The sequence below is a fragment of the Schistocerca cancellata genome, chromosome 7, assembly GCF_023864275.1.
Source record: "Schistocerca cancellata isolate TAMUIC-IGC-003103 chromosome 7, iqSchCanc2.1, whole genome shotgun sequence".
NCBI classification, from domain to species: Eukaryota; Metazoa; Arthropoda; class Insecta; order Orthoptera; family Acrididae; genus Schistocerca; species Schistocerca cancellata.
Genome location: NC_064632.1, coordinates 589663334 through 589677114, shown reverse-complemented (window position 1 = coordinate 589677114; position 13781 = coordinate 589663334). Strand labels below are relative to the sequence as shown.

Here is a 13781-nt window from a genome sequence, read left to right as displayed (position 1 = left end):
GTGTGTGTGTGTGTGTGTGTGTGTGTGTGTGTGCGCGCGCGAGTGTATACCTGTCCTTTTTTCCCCCTAAGGTAAGTCTTTCTGCTCCAGGGATTGGAATGACTCCTTACCCTCTCCCTTAAAACCCACATCCTTTCGTCTTTCCCTCTTTCCTGATGAAGCAACCGTGGGTTGCGAAAGCCTGAATTTTGTGTGTGTGTTTCTGTGTCTATCAACATGCCAACGCTTTCGTTTGGTAAGTTACATAATCTTTCTATACGGTATATACTACACAAGTTACTTAATGGGACAGACAGAAAATCTACTCACCAAGTAGCAGCAGAACACACATAAAAGGCTACAGTCATTGGCAAGCTTTTGGAGCCAGTGGCTCCTCCTTCAGGCAGAACCGTTGAAGGGGTAGGGAGAAGGGTGAAGGAAAAGAACTGGAGATATCTTGGAAAATGGGTAGATTTTGGGAAAGTCACCCAGAGCTGCAGGTCAGGGGAGACTTACCATGTGTGTGTTGACTCAAATTTGTTTTTGTTACTTGTTTCCTGTTGGGCAGCACTTTTGTGAAAGAGGATATAAGATCAATTGGTCCATCAGTCATCAAACCAAAATGAAATAGATGTATTAGGTAATTACATAATATATTTGGGTATCCAGGTATCTTTTCTTGTATCAGCATAATGTGGAGAAATCTAGTAATACAATGCTGATGGAACTTAAAATGAAGAAACTGTAACTATTATCAATATTTTATTTAAAGAGCAATATGGCTGTCACAATTTAAGGGCCTTTACAACTCAATTACAGTACATTTACAATATGCCACATAAAAAGATCCAGACTTTTATTTAAGAAATGAAACAGAGAATGAGCAGAGAAATGAATGAGTAATATATATAAAATAAACTTTACTGTAAGAAATAAATGATAATGAGATGCAAAATGAAGACCATATGAATTTTATGTAATTACATGTATTCTTCACTGGTTAGATCCTACATGTTTATGGTACATTTTATCATCCATTGGTGGACTGATATCTGACTGAACATGAGCCTGCAAAATATAAAATTAAAAATTACAAAATTGCATGCATTAAAAATTAAATGAAACTGGTTTTAAGCACACCATGTCTTCAGGTCATTCTACATCATTTATTATCAACATTCAACAATTGCTATATAAAACAGGTTCCCCAAAATATTAAAATTGAGAAGTGAATAATTACATATATTTTCTAAATTTGTTATATGCTAAATTTAAATTATGTTTCACATATTAAATTATGAAACCAGTAAATTGTGAACCATAAAAAGATTGCTCGAACAGTCCACGGGTATACTGCCAGTTCATAGTGTCCAACGGGCACAGTATTTCGGCGATCAGACATGTCGCAATCATCAGGTGCGCAGGGAAGGGTGGGGAGGGGGAGGGAGAGTGGGCGGGGAGGGGGGGGAGGGAGAGTGGGCGGGGAGGGGGGGAGGGAGAGTGGGCGGGGAGGGGGGGAGGGAGAGTGGGCGGGGAGGGGGGCAGGGAGAGTGGGCGGGGAGGGGGGCAGGGAGAGTGGGCGGGGAGGGGGGCAGGGAGAGTGGGCGGGGAGGGGGGCAGGGAGAGTGGGCGGGGAGGGGGGCAGGGAGAGTGGGCGGGGAGGGGGGCAGGGAGAGTGGGCGGGATGGGGGGGGAGGGAGAGTGGGCGGGATGGGGGGGGAGGGAGAGTGGGCGGGATGGGGGGGGAGGGAGAGTGGGCGGGATGGGGGGGGAGGGAGAGTGGGCGGGATGGGGGGGGAGGGAGAGTGGGCGGGATGGGGGGAGGGAGAGTGGGCGGGATGGGGGGAGGGAGAGTGGGCGGGATGGGGGGAGGGAGAGTGGGCGGGATGGGGGGGTGGGAGAGTGGGCAGGGAGGGGGGGTGGGAGAGTGGGCAGGGAGGGGGGGTGGGAGAGTGGGCAGGGAGGGGGGGTGGGAGAGTGGGCAGGGAGGGGGGGTGGGAGAGTGGGCAGGGAGGGGGGGGGTGGGAGAGTGGGCAGGGAGGGGGGGGTGGGAGAGTGGGCAGGGAGGGGGGGGTGGGAGAGTGGGCAGGGAGGGGGGGTGGGAGAGTGGGCAGGGAGGGGGGGGTGGGAGAGTGGGCAGGGAGGGGGGGGGTGGGAGAGTGGGCAGGGAGGGGGGGGGTGGGAGAGTGGGCAGGGAGGGGGGGGGGTGGGAGAGTGGGCAGGGAGGGGGGGGTGGGAGAGTGGGCAGGGAGGGGGGGGGTGGGAGAGTGGGCAGGGAGGGGGGGGTGGGAGAGTGGGCAGGGAGGGGGGGTGGGAGAGTGGGCAGGGAGGGGGGGTGGGAGAGTGGGCAGGGAGGGGGGGTGGGAGAGTGGGCAGGGAGGGGGGGTGGGAGAGTGGGCAGGGAGGGGGGGTGGGAGAGTGGGCAGGGAGGGGGGGGTGGGAGAGTGGGCAGGGAGGGGGGGTGGGAGAGTGGGCAGGGAGGGGGGGTGGGAGAGTGGGCAGGGAGGGGGGGGTGGGAGAGTGGGCAGGGAGGGGGGGTGGGAGAGTGGGCAGGGAGGGGGGGTGGGAGAGTGGGCAGGGAGGGGGGGGTGGGAGAGTGGGCAGGGAGGGGGGGTGGGAGAGTGGGCAGGGAGGGGGGGTGGGAGAGTGGGCAGGGAGGGGGGGTGGGAGAGTGGGCAGGGAGGGGGGGTGGGAGAGTGGGCAGGGAGGGGGGGTGGGAGAGTGGGCAGGGAGGGGGGGTGGGAGAGTGGGCAGGGAGGGGGGGTGGGAGAGTGGGCAGGGAGGGGGGGTGGGAGAGTGGGCAGGGAGGGGGGGTGGGAGAGTGGGCAGGGAGGGGGGGTGGGAGAGTGGGCAGGGAGGGGGGTGGGAGAGTGGGCAGGGAGGGGGGTGGGAGAGTGGGCAGGGAGGGGGGTGGGAGAGTGGGCAGGGAGGGGGGTGGGAGAGTGGGCAGGGAGGGGGGTGGGAGAGTGGGCAGGGAGGGGGGTGGGAGAGTGGGCAGGGAGGGGGGTGGGAGAGTGGCCAGGGAGGGGGGTGGGAGAGTGGCCAGGGAGGGGGGTGGGAGAGTGGCCAGGGAGGGGGGTGGGAGAGTGGCCAGGGAGGGGGGGTGGGAGAGTGGCCAGGGAGGGGGGGTGGGAGAGTGGCCAGGGAGGGGGGGTGGGAGAGTGGCCAGGGAGGGGGGGTGGGAGAGTGGCCAGGGAGGGGGGGGGTGGGAGAGTGGCCAGGGAGGGGGGTGGGAGAGTGGGCAGGGAGGGGGGTGGGAGAGTGGGCAGGGAGGGGGGTGGGAGAGTGGGCAGGGAGGGGGGTGGGAGAGTGGGCAGGGAGGGGGGTGGGAGAGTGGGCAGGGAGGGGGGTGGGAGAGTGGGCAGGGAGGGGGGTGGGAGAGTGGGCAGGGAGGGGGGTGGGAGAGTGGGCAGGGAGGGGGGTGGGAGAGTGGGCAGGGAGGGGGGTGGGAGAGTGGGCAAGGAGGGGGGGTGGGGAGGGCAGGAAGGAGAGAAGATGAGTTTGTGGGTGCCTCGGCGGATTAAAAGACTGTTTAGTGTTGGAGTGGAAAATGGGAAGGGCAGTGACCAACAAAGGCTGAGGCCAGGTGGATGTAGGAGACAGAGCAAGGAGTGTGCCCACGTTTGCTAGTCAGAAATACTGGTATTGGTAGGAAGGATCCAGATGGCACAGGTTGTGAAGCAGTCACTAAAAGCGCACTCCGCTTAGACACAGATTGTAGATGACCATTCATGCAAGAAGACGGCTTGTTGGTTGTCACACCCATGAAAAGCTCAGTGGTTGCAGCTTAGACTGTAGATTGTGGTGGTGGCGGTGGTGGGAGGATGTGTGGGAGACGTCTTGCACCTAGGCCCATTACAGGGACAAAGAGCCATGAGGCAAGGGGTTGCAAGTAGGGGTTGAATAGGATAGATGTAGGTTCAGTGTGCAGTGGAATACCACTGTGGGAGGGATGGAAAGGGTAGTGGGTAGGGCATTCTTCATTGCAGTGCACAATAAGAGGTAGTCTAAATCTTGGCGGAAAATGAGATTCAGTTGAACCAGTCCTGGATGGTATTACGTGATAAGAGAATGCTCCTCTATGGCTGGACCATGGGACTTTGGGAGGTGGAGGGTGACTGGTGAGACATGGCACAGGAGGTATGGAATGGGTGGCAGCTGTCTAAGTGGAGGTATTGCTGGTGGTTGGTATGTCTGATATGGACAGACGTACTGACATAACCATCTTTGAGATGGAAGTCAACATGTAAGAATGTGGCTTGTTGGGTTGGGGAGGACCAGGTGAAGCGAATGGAGGAGATGATGTTTAAGTTCTGGAAGAATGTGGATAGTGTGTCCTCACCCTCATATTTGGTCATGGAGAACAGGAAGCAGTTCGTACCGAGGCAAGGCCGTGGACATTAGGAATGTAAGGGTAAGAAGAAGTGACATCAATAGTGGCAAGCAAGGCACCATGTGGTTAAGGAGTGTCCGTGGAGGTAATGGTTAGTATCTTTTATATGGGAAGATAGGTTCTGGGTAATAGGTTGAGGGTGATAGTCAAGGAGAGCAGGGATTCTCTCAGTGGGTGAACAGTGCCCAACTAAATGGTCCATCCTGGATGGCTGGGAACCATTTAGAAGGTTGGAGTGCAGGGAGCAGTAGGGGTGAGCAGACAGAATCTGGGAAGAGGTACATTTCTGGGGCAGGGTCATTGTGGCATGGTTTGTAGGACACATCTGTCAGCATGACATGTTTTATCACATAAGCCTTGTGATGGAGACATTTCCAGCAGGTAGGATTATAGGGCCGGAATCTATTTTTAGATGGTGGCTTGCAGTTCTTCCTGTAGATGATAAGGTTAGTTTGCACGTTGAAGGATTTGGGAAATTATGTTGCAGCAAGGTTCGAAGTTAAGAAATTCTGGAGTGTAAGATGTGGTGATTTGGGAGCAGTGGGGCTGGATCATGGTAGGATGGAGGAGTAAACTTAAGTCAGGCAAGCTCCTACACTTGTCTTCGGTTGAGTATAAATGGCAGGGTTGGTGGAGGAAAAGCATTTTCATTGTAGGGACAGGGAGGAGGAGAGGAGGTCTTTAACAAGTCCAGTATGACTGAAATTGGAAGTGGGACAAAAAGTAAGGCTGTTGGAAAGGAGTTATACTTCTGTGGGACTAGGGCTTCAGAAAAAAGGTTCAGGACAGTGTTTCAGGTCTGCTTAGGTTCTGGTTTTTGAGTGGCAGAGGGAGTGTGTCTTTGAGGGTGGGGGAAATGTAGTAGGTCTGTGAGGCAGGGTCTGTCAGCTACGAGGGGCTGTGGGGGATATTTAGAGGCTACTGTAGAGGTGGCAAATAGTGGTAATCCAAGGCAGGAGAGTAGGTGTTGAACAGACTGGAGTGTTCTTTGAGATGACGTAGTAAAAGTGCCTGTAGTTCCTGGAGGGAAGAGTTTCAATGTGTAAGATGGGATCCAGGAACTTGGGATAGCACAGCAGGAGAATTTTACGGACAGAGGAGGAGTATTGCAAAGTAGTTAAGGCCTGATTTTGCAGGACTATGTTTGTGAGGGTTAAGGACTGGTGGAATCTGAATAGATGGAGGTCATTGTGGAAGGAAGGGTAGCAGTTGAAGAGGGGTAATTTGATGGCAAGAGCATTTGGGGGATTCTATGGGCTAACTTTTGTGTATTGGCTCAGATGGAAGCTGCAAGAATCCATTCTGGAGGATAAGAATACATTAATAACTTAGAAATATGTACGAAAATATTTGCAAACAGATGTGGGAAAAATCACAAAAAGGACGGAATGGATGTAGTACGGGGAAACAAGAGGATATCCTGAGGGAGCAGGCTGATAGTGAGAGGCAAAATGAACAAATCAATGCGAAAATGCAATGAGATCAAAGATAAAATTAATAAAAAGATTATTATATATGTTGCAGGTCAGTGGGTCGGTATGTATGAGGAAGCGGGACAGCAGGTATGACAAGATTAGGTGAGGTTAGTACCTGCAAACTAGAATAAGAGAGGAGAGAGAGTGGGGAGTGGTTGGTAGGACGAGGTACAAGCTTATGTGGCACAGGGAGGTATGGAAAATAACACATGAAAATACACGAGAGTGACAAAGAATGTGTGATCAACTTTAAGGTCTAGGATTAAAGACATTGGAGGGAGAAATGTGGGAGATGCGACGCTACACCAACCACCAAAGCAGTTATGTAGCCGTGTGTTGTGTGCAGATGAGACAGTTGCTGCAATGTGGCTCGAAATCGAAGCATGTGGTGTGGTTTGGAAGGCGAGAAGTAAAACATAGGAAAAGATGGGAAAGTGAAGGACGGACACTGAGTATAGTAATGCATTAGAAAATAGTAACAAAGGAAAACAGAATGGAAGAAAAGAAGTTAGGCAAATCAAACACTGGAAAAAATCCAGGATGGAATAATGACAACATTATGAAAAGGATAGATTTTACACACACACACACACACACACACACACACACACACACACACAAATGCATCTCATGTACACAAGACACTGTCTCTAGCTGCTGAGGTCGGACTTTGCAGTCGGGAGGTATGACGGAGGGTGGGGGTAGGTGCTGTGGAAAAGGAGAAAAGTAAAAATATTGTGGTTGGTGGGGACACTGGTGGAACAGAATGCTGTGTAGCGCTGGCGTGGGAACAGGGAAGGGGATGGCTGGGCGAAAGACAGGAACTAAGAAAGGTTGAGGCCAGGAGGGATACGGAAACTTTGGATATAGTGCAGGGAGGATTCGCAACTGCACAATTCAGGAAAGCTGTTGTTGATAGGAATGAACTAGATGGCACAGACTGTGAAGCAGTCACTTAAGTGAAGAAAGATGTGATGGGCAGTGTGCTCAGCAGCTAGATCAGGGGCGGGCAAACATTGAACGCGGCTCATGAGCGCACAGCGCTGCACGTGTGCTGCTCGCGTGCAGGCGTCGACCGGGGCTGTGGCAACAGCCGGCAGGTTGCGGCAGTGTAGTGCCAGGCTAAGCTGCGGACGTTGATGCGAAGCGAGCACTATGTAGTGAACGTTGTATTTCAAGAAACGGAGAAGTGGAGATTTGCTATCTTTTAAAAAGTAGTGGGAGAACCGTTTTTTCTTCGTACAAAAACGTGAAAAATCGAAATGTTTAATATGTGGCAGTATTCTCGCTGGTCAACGGAAGTTTAGTACTGAAGGCCATTATAATAAATTTCACAAGGACGAGTACAATTTATTGTCGGATTCTGAGCGGATGGGGAATTGACTGGGCTTAAGAAGAGCGATCTGACGATACCAGATGAATCTGTCTTAGTTGGCCGGCCGGAGTGGCCAAGCGGTTCTAGGCACTACAGTCTGGAACCGCACGACCGCTATGGTCGCAGGTTCGAATCCTGCCTCGGGCATGGATGTGTGTGATGCCCTTAGGTTGGTTAGGTTTAAGTAGTTCTAAGTTCTAGGGGACTGATGACCACAGCAGTTAAGTCCCATAGTGCTCAGAGCCATTTGAATTTGTCGTAGTAGCTGTTGTCACGAGAGATCTGTGACTTTCTCTCGTCATGTCTCTCATCTAACTGATTTAACATTTTATGGAGCACTGTTTTCAAGTTTTCAGGACGACAACAATAATAGCCCAGCGGTATGTGCAAGTTATAAGACTGCGCTTAATATAGCGAGAGCTGGAAAACCATTTGCTGAATTAATAAGTCTCGGTTAAGAGCAAACATCAGTGATGAAAATTTACGTAACTGTTTGTGTTTGTCTGTATGTAGAAATTTTGTTCCAGATAGTAAACGTATTGTAAACTCCACCTGTGATAATTAAATAAAACGCATGGTAGGTAATAGGTACTCTTTCAAACCATGATTTCTTTCAAGCACTCCTACTAACCTGATTCATTCACTCAATAAAGCAAGCTAGGAAACAAAACGCATTACAGAGGAAGGAGCGGACAGAAGGTATGGTAGGGATGGGAGATAAGCGGGTGGCCAGCTTGCCCCTGTGTGCACGCAGAACACCTGTTAACTGCACGTGTGCAAGTGCACCACACACGTGCAGGATTCCTGCCCGCCCCTGAGCTAGATGGTCCAGCAGTTTCTTGGCCACAGTTTACTGGTGGCCGTTCATGCGGACGTACGTGTGTGTGTGTGTGTGTGTGTGTGTGTGTGTGTGTGTGTGTGTGTGAAATCTAATAATTCAGAAGGACTTTTGGCTGAAGGCTTAATTGTTTAGCAGTCTTTTTGTTGTGCCTATCTCTGACTCAACATCTCCACTATATGGTTAGTAACAATCTACCCATTTCATAATAACGTCATTTTCCATCCTGTATTTTCCACTGTTTTATTTTGCTTAATAGTTTTTCTTCCATCCCATAATCCAGCACTGTTTTCTTTTGTTACTATTTTCTAATACTTTACTACACTCAGTGTCCATCCTTTTCCTTTACCCTGCATCTTACATGTTGCCTTCCAAACCAAACCAGACACACACACTCAACAGCTGCACTGTATCAACTGTCTCGGCCGCACACAACACATGGCTAGATGACCTTGCTGATTGTTGGGGCAGCATGCAATGTCACACACTACTCCCACCAATGTAATTAATCTTAAATCTTCAAACTGATCACAATTCCTGTCATTCTCGTGTATTTTTGTGTGTTATTTTCCGTACCTTCCGGTGCCCCAAGACCTGTTACCTCATCCTATGAACCTCTCCCCACCCAAGATTTTTCATCTATTATTCCAGTTCACACACACATACTAACTTCACCTAATCTAGTCATATCTGCTGTTCCCTTCCTCATACATACTTACCCACAAAGCTGCAACCCACATTATAACCTTCACATCTTACTGTGTTTTCACATTGATTTAACTTTGTTTTTGTCTCTCACTATCAGCCTACTCCCTCAGGTTTCATCTACAGCAGTCTCTAAATCTCCCCCACAGCCCCTCATAGCTGACAAAATATACTTTACAGACCCACTAAATTTACCCCTCAAAGACATTCCCCCTCCATCATACAAAATCCAGAACCTAAGCAGACCTGAAACACAGTCACGAACCTTTCCTCCAAAAGCCGTAGTCCCACAGAAGTATCACTTCTTTCCAATGGCCTTACATCTTGCCCCACTTCCAAATTCAGTCATGCTGGACTTGATAAAGACTTCCTCCCCTTCTCCCTGTTGCTAAAGTCAAAACGTTTTTTTGCCACCAACCGTGCCAGTCAGACTCAACCAAAGACAAATGAAGAAGCCTGCCTGAATCAGTTCACGCCTTGATCCAAGTGTGATCCACCACCACTGCTCCCAAATCACCACATCTTACATTCCACAATTTCTTAACCTCGAACCCTGCCCCACCATAATTCTCCAAATCCTTCAATGTGCAAACTAACTATATAATCTGCAGAACAAACTGCAACAGACCATGTAAAAACAAATTCCGGCCCTATAATCCTACCTGCTGGAAATGATTCCACAACTGTTGCCTTGAATCACAAGGATTACATGGCAAAAGGACTTCGCCTACTGACATGTACAACCAACAAACACTCCAACAATGATCTTATTCCTGAACTCCAGTAGTATCTTTAGTCTCTCCTCAATCCTTATGCCCATCCTAGAACCTCTCCCCAGACTGTCAACTCACCCCTACTGGTCCCCACACTCCAAACTTCTAAATGCTTCTGAACCACCCAGGATGCATTATTGTGGTTGGTCACTGTTCCCACACAGAGAATCACTGCTTTCGTAGACCAACACCTTCAGCCTATTACCCAGAACTTCCCCTCTTATATAAAAGATACCAACCATTTCCTCTACGGACACACTACAGTTCCAGTTCCTTAACCACATGATGCCCTGCTTGTCACTACTGATGCCACCTTCCTTTACACTAACATCCCTAATGCCCATGGTTTTGCACCTATTGAACATTACCTTTCCACATGCCTGACATATTTCTATCTGACAACCTCCTTCCTGGTCAACATTACCAACTATATCCTCACTCAAAATTACTTCTCCTTTGAAGGTATCACCTATAAATAAATCCCAGGAAAGGCAATGGACATTCTCATGGCACCTTTCTATGTCAACCTATTCATGGGCCACCTAGAGAAATCCTTTCCAACCACCCAGAATACCAAACCCCTTACCTGGTTCAGATTCATTGATGACGTCTTTGTTACATGGGTTGAGGATGAGGACGATCTGCCCAGGTTCCTCTCCAGAACCTCAATCATCATCTCCCCCATTTGCTTCAACTGGTCCCCTTAAGCCCAATGAGCCACCAAAGGTCTCACTGAATCCTTCACAGACCGTAATTACCCTCCCAACCTTATATACAAACAGGTCTCCTGTGCTGTATCTCATCAGTTATCCACCACCTCCTGAACTCCCACCATCCAGCCACATAACAGCATTCTCTCGTGACTCAGTACCATCTAGAACTGGGGCAACTGAATCATATTCTCCTCAGGATTTCGACTATCTCTTGTCGTGCCAGGGGTATTTCACTGCTCACTGGACGTTCATACACTCCTGGAAATGGAAAAAAGAACACATTGACACCGGTATGTCAGACCCACCATACTTGCTCCGGACACTGCGAGAGGGCTGTACAAGCAATGATCACACGCACGGCACAGTGGACACACCAGGAACCGCGGTGTTGGCCGTCGAATGGCGCTAGCTGCGCAGCATTTGTGCACCGCCGCCGTCAGTGTCAGCCAATTTGCCGTGGCATACGGAGCTCCATCGCAGTCTTTAACACTGGTAGCATGCCGCGACAGCGTGGACGTGAGCCGTATGTGCAGTCGACGGACTTTGAGCGAGGGCGTATAGTGGGCATGCGGGAGGCCGGGTGGACGTACCGCCGAATTGCTCAACACGTGGGGCGTGAGGTCTCCACAGTACATCGATGTTGTCGCCAGTGGTCGGCGGAAGGTGCACGTGCCCGTCGACCTGGGACCGGACCGCAGCGACGCACGGATGCACGCCAAGACCGTAGGATCCTACGCAGTGCCGTAGGGGACCGCACCGCCACTTCCCAGCAAATTAGGGACACTGTTGCTCCTGGGGTATCGGCGAGGACCATTCGCAACCGTCTCCATGAAGCTGGCTACGGTCCCGCACACCGTTAGGCCGTCTTCCGCTCACGCCCCAACATCGTGCAGCCCGCCTCCAGTGGTGTCGCGACAGGCGTGAATGGAGGGACGAATGGAGACGTGTCGTCTTCAGCGATGAGAGTCGCTTCTGCCTTGGTGCCAATGATGGTCGTATGCGTGTTTGGCGCCGTGCAGGTGAGCGCCACAATCAGGACTGCCTACGACCGAGGCACACAGGGCCAACACCCGGCATCATGGTGTGGGGAGCGATCTCCTACACTGGCCGTACACCACTGGTGATCGTCGAGGGGACACTGAATAGTGCACGGTACATCCAAACCGTCATCGAACCCATCGTTCTACCATTCCTAGACCGGCAAGGGAACTTGCTGTTCCAACAGGACAATGCACGTCCGCATGTATCCCGTGCCACCTAACGTGCTCTAGAAGGTGTAAGTCAACTACCCTGGCCAGCAAGATCTCCGGATCTGTCCCCCATTAAGCATGTTTGGGACTGGATGAAGCGTCGTCTCACGCGGTCTGCACGTCCAGCACGAACGCTGGTCCAACTGAGGCGCCAGGTGGAAATGGCATGGCAAGCCGTTCCACAGGACTACATCCAGCATCTCTACGATCGTCTCCATGGGAGAATAGCAGCCTGCATTGCTGCGAAAGGTGGATATACACTGTACTAGTGCCGACATTGTGCATGCTCTGTTGCCTGTGTCTATGTGCCTGTGGTTCTGTCAGTGTGATCATGTGATGTATCTGTCCCCAGGAATGTGTCAATAAAGTTTCCCCTTCCTGGGACAATGAATTCACGATGTTCTTATTTCAATTTCCAGAAGTGTAATATCCTCATCCATCCCTAATCAACCCCTTCTCCCAGCCTCTTGTCTCACGGCTTATATCCTCCTAGATGTGAGACCCGTCCCACGTATCTTCCCAGTACCACCTACTCCCGTCTGGTTACCACCATCATATATCCCATAAAAGTCAGAGCTACATGTGAAAGCAGGACAACTAACAAGCTGTCTGTCTGCACAAATGGCCCCAAACAAACTGTGGCCAAGAAATAACTTGGCCACCTGGCTGCTGAGCACAATGCCCAATACACAACATTTTTCACCGTCTGTGCCATCTGGATCCTTCCTACCAATGCCAGCTTTTCTGAACTGTGCAGGTGGGAACTCACTCTGCACTATATACTACATTCCTGTGACCCTTCTGGCCTCAACTTCTGTTAAACACTGTCCTTCACCCACCTGTCCTCTTCCTGTTCCCATTCTGGCACTACACAGCCTTCTATTCCACCAACGCACAAACAATTTTTTACTTTTCTTCTCCCCCCCCCCCCCCCCCCACTGTCTAACCTCCCAAAAGCAACTACTTGTTCTACCCACTTCCCATCTTCTCCCTATGTGCTATGTGCTCCCACAAGCAGCACTTTAGTGTCTGCAACATCTACCCTGCTATCCCTCCCCCTCCCTCCCCAGCTTCCTCCTTACCCCCACCACTCAGATTGCTTCTCCTATCTTGTGCTGTTGATCGCAATATGTCCTTGGCAGCCAGAGACAGTGGTCATGTGTGTATGAGTTGTGTTAGTGTGACTGTGTGTGAGTATGTTGTTTAATTCAGGAGGTGGCCTTTTGGCTGAACGCTTACTTGTTTGGCAGTCTTTTTGTTGTGGCAATTTGCAATTCAGCACCTCCACTATATGGTATGTAGCACTATTTTTTCATAATATTGTCATTCTTCCATCTTGGATTTTCCAAATCTGTATGTTCTTTGCTCTGAAAACCAAACATTTCAAACCATCCTCTTAAAAAGTCTCGCGAGACAAGTGAAAACATTCCTTCATGCAGAAATATACTGGGAGGGAACACCGAAGACTGGGGTTATCTAATGCCTGGCTGGATCTGTTCAAAACTTCGTAGTTTTAAGCGTACAAAATTGGGCTGTGGAATATCGCAAGAACAGCACTTTGCTACACCCAATATGGTAATATGGGCCTAGAAACATTTTAAGTTTCAATGAAATGGGTGTTTTTCACTATGTAGTTGCATCAGATATGCAATATTCTTACAGAAAAATTAAATGACTATGGCTTTATTGGCCAGGAGATTTCGTCTGTGTTTATTCGGCTGCCCGATGCAAGTCTTTCTATCTATCTGACCTCACTTTGGTGACCAGTCTATCTGTGATGAAGATCAGATTATATGATTAGGGACAATGCAAACAACTGGCCCCCCAAGTGAAGAAAATCTCCATCCTGGCCATAAATCAAACATGGGACTGGACAATCTAAAAGCAGTTATGCTAATTAATAGACAATGAGCTGCAGATTATTTTTAAGGAGAAAAAACATGATGCAGGCACCAACAACACTTATGTGATAATACTGATGGAAATGGTAAGTTGCCAGTATCAAACAACTGAAAAGTGTTAAAACAGGTTTCTAAGTGTTTCAAAACACTACTTTGCGTTCGGTAATATCTGGATGATTGCCGGAGTTTTTGGAGGACAGTTATTAGCTTTTGTGCCAAAAGTGGAGCAGATGCAGAAAGATTGTTTTTATTATTGGTTAAATATCTCCACATCCAGAAACGGACACTGTTCTCAGGAATGTAAAGGTTGCTTTCTCTTATTAATTGTACACGTCACTTGCACCTCTGGACCTAGTTATAAATCCCTCTGCAAGAACAA

At 49.9% G+C, this 13781-nt stretch overlaps 1 protein-coding gene across 1 annotated transcript in view; it reads right to left on the bottom strand.

Annotated features, from left to right (window-relative positions):
• Window positions 1–728: 728 nt before the first annotated feature.
• LOC126092611 (serine/threonine-protein phosphatase 2A 65 kDa regulatory subunit A alpha isoform) overlaps window positions 729–13781 on the bottom strand; it is a 99497-nt gene continuing 86444 nt past the window's right edge. Inside the window, exon 13 of the mRNA XM_049908313.1 lies at window positions 729–1047. The gene's annotated coding sequence lies outside the window, so the exon portion shown is untranslated. The remainder of the gene's footprint in view (window positions 1048–13781) is intronic.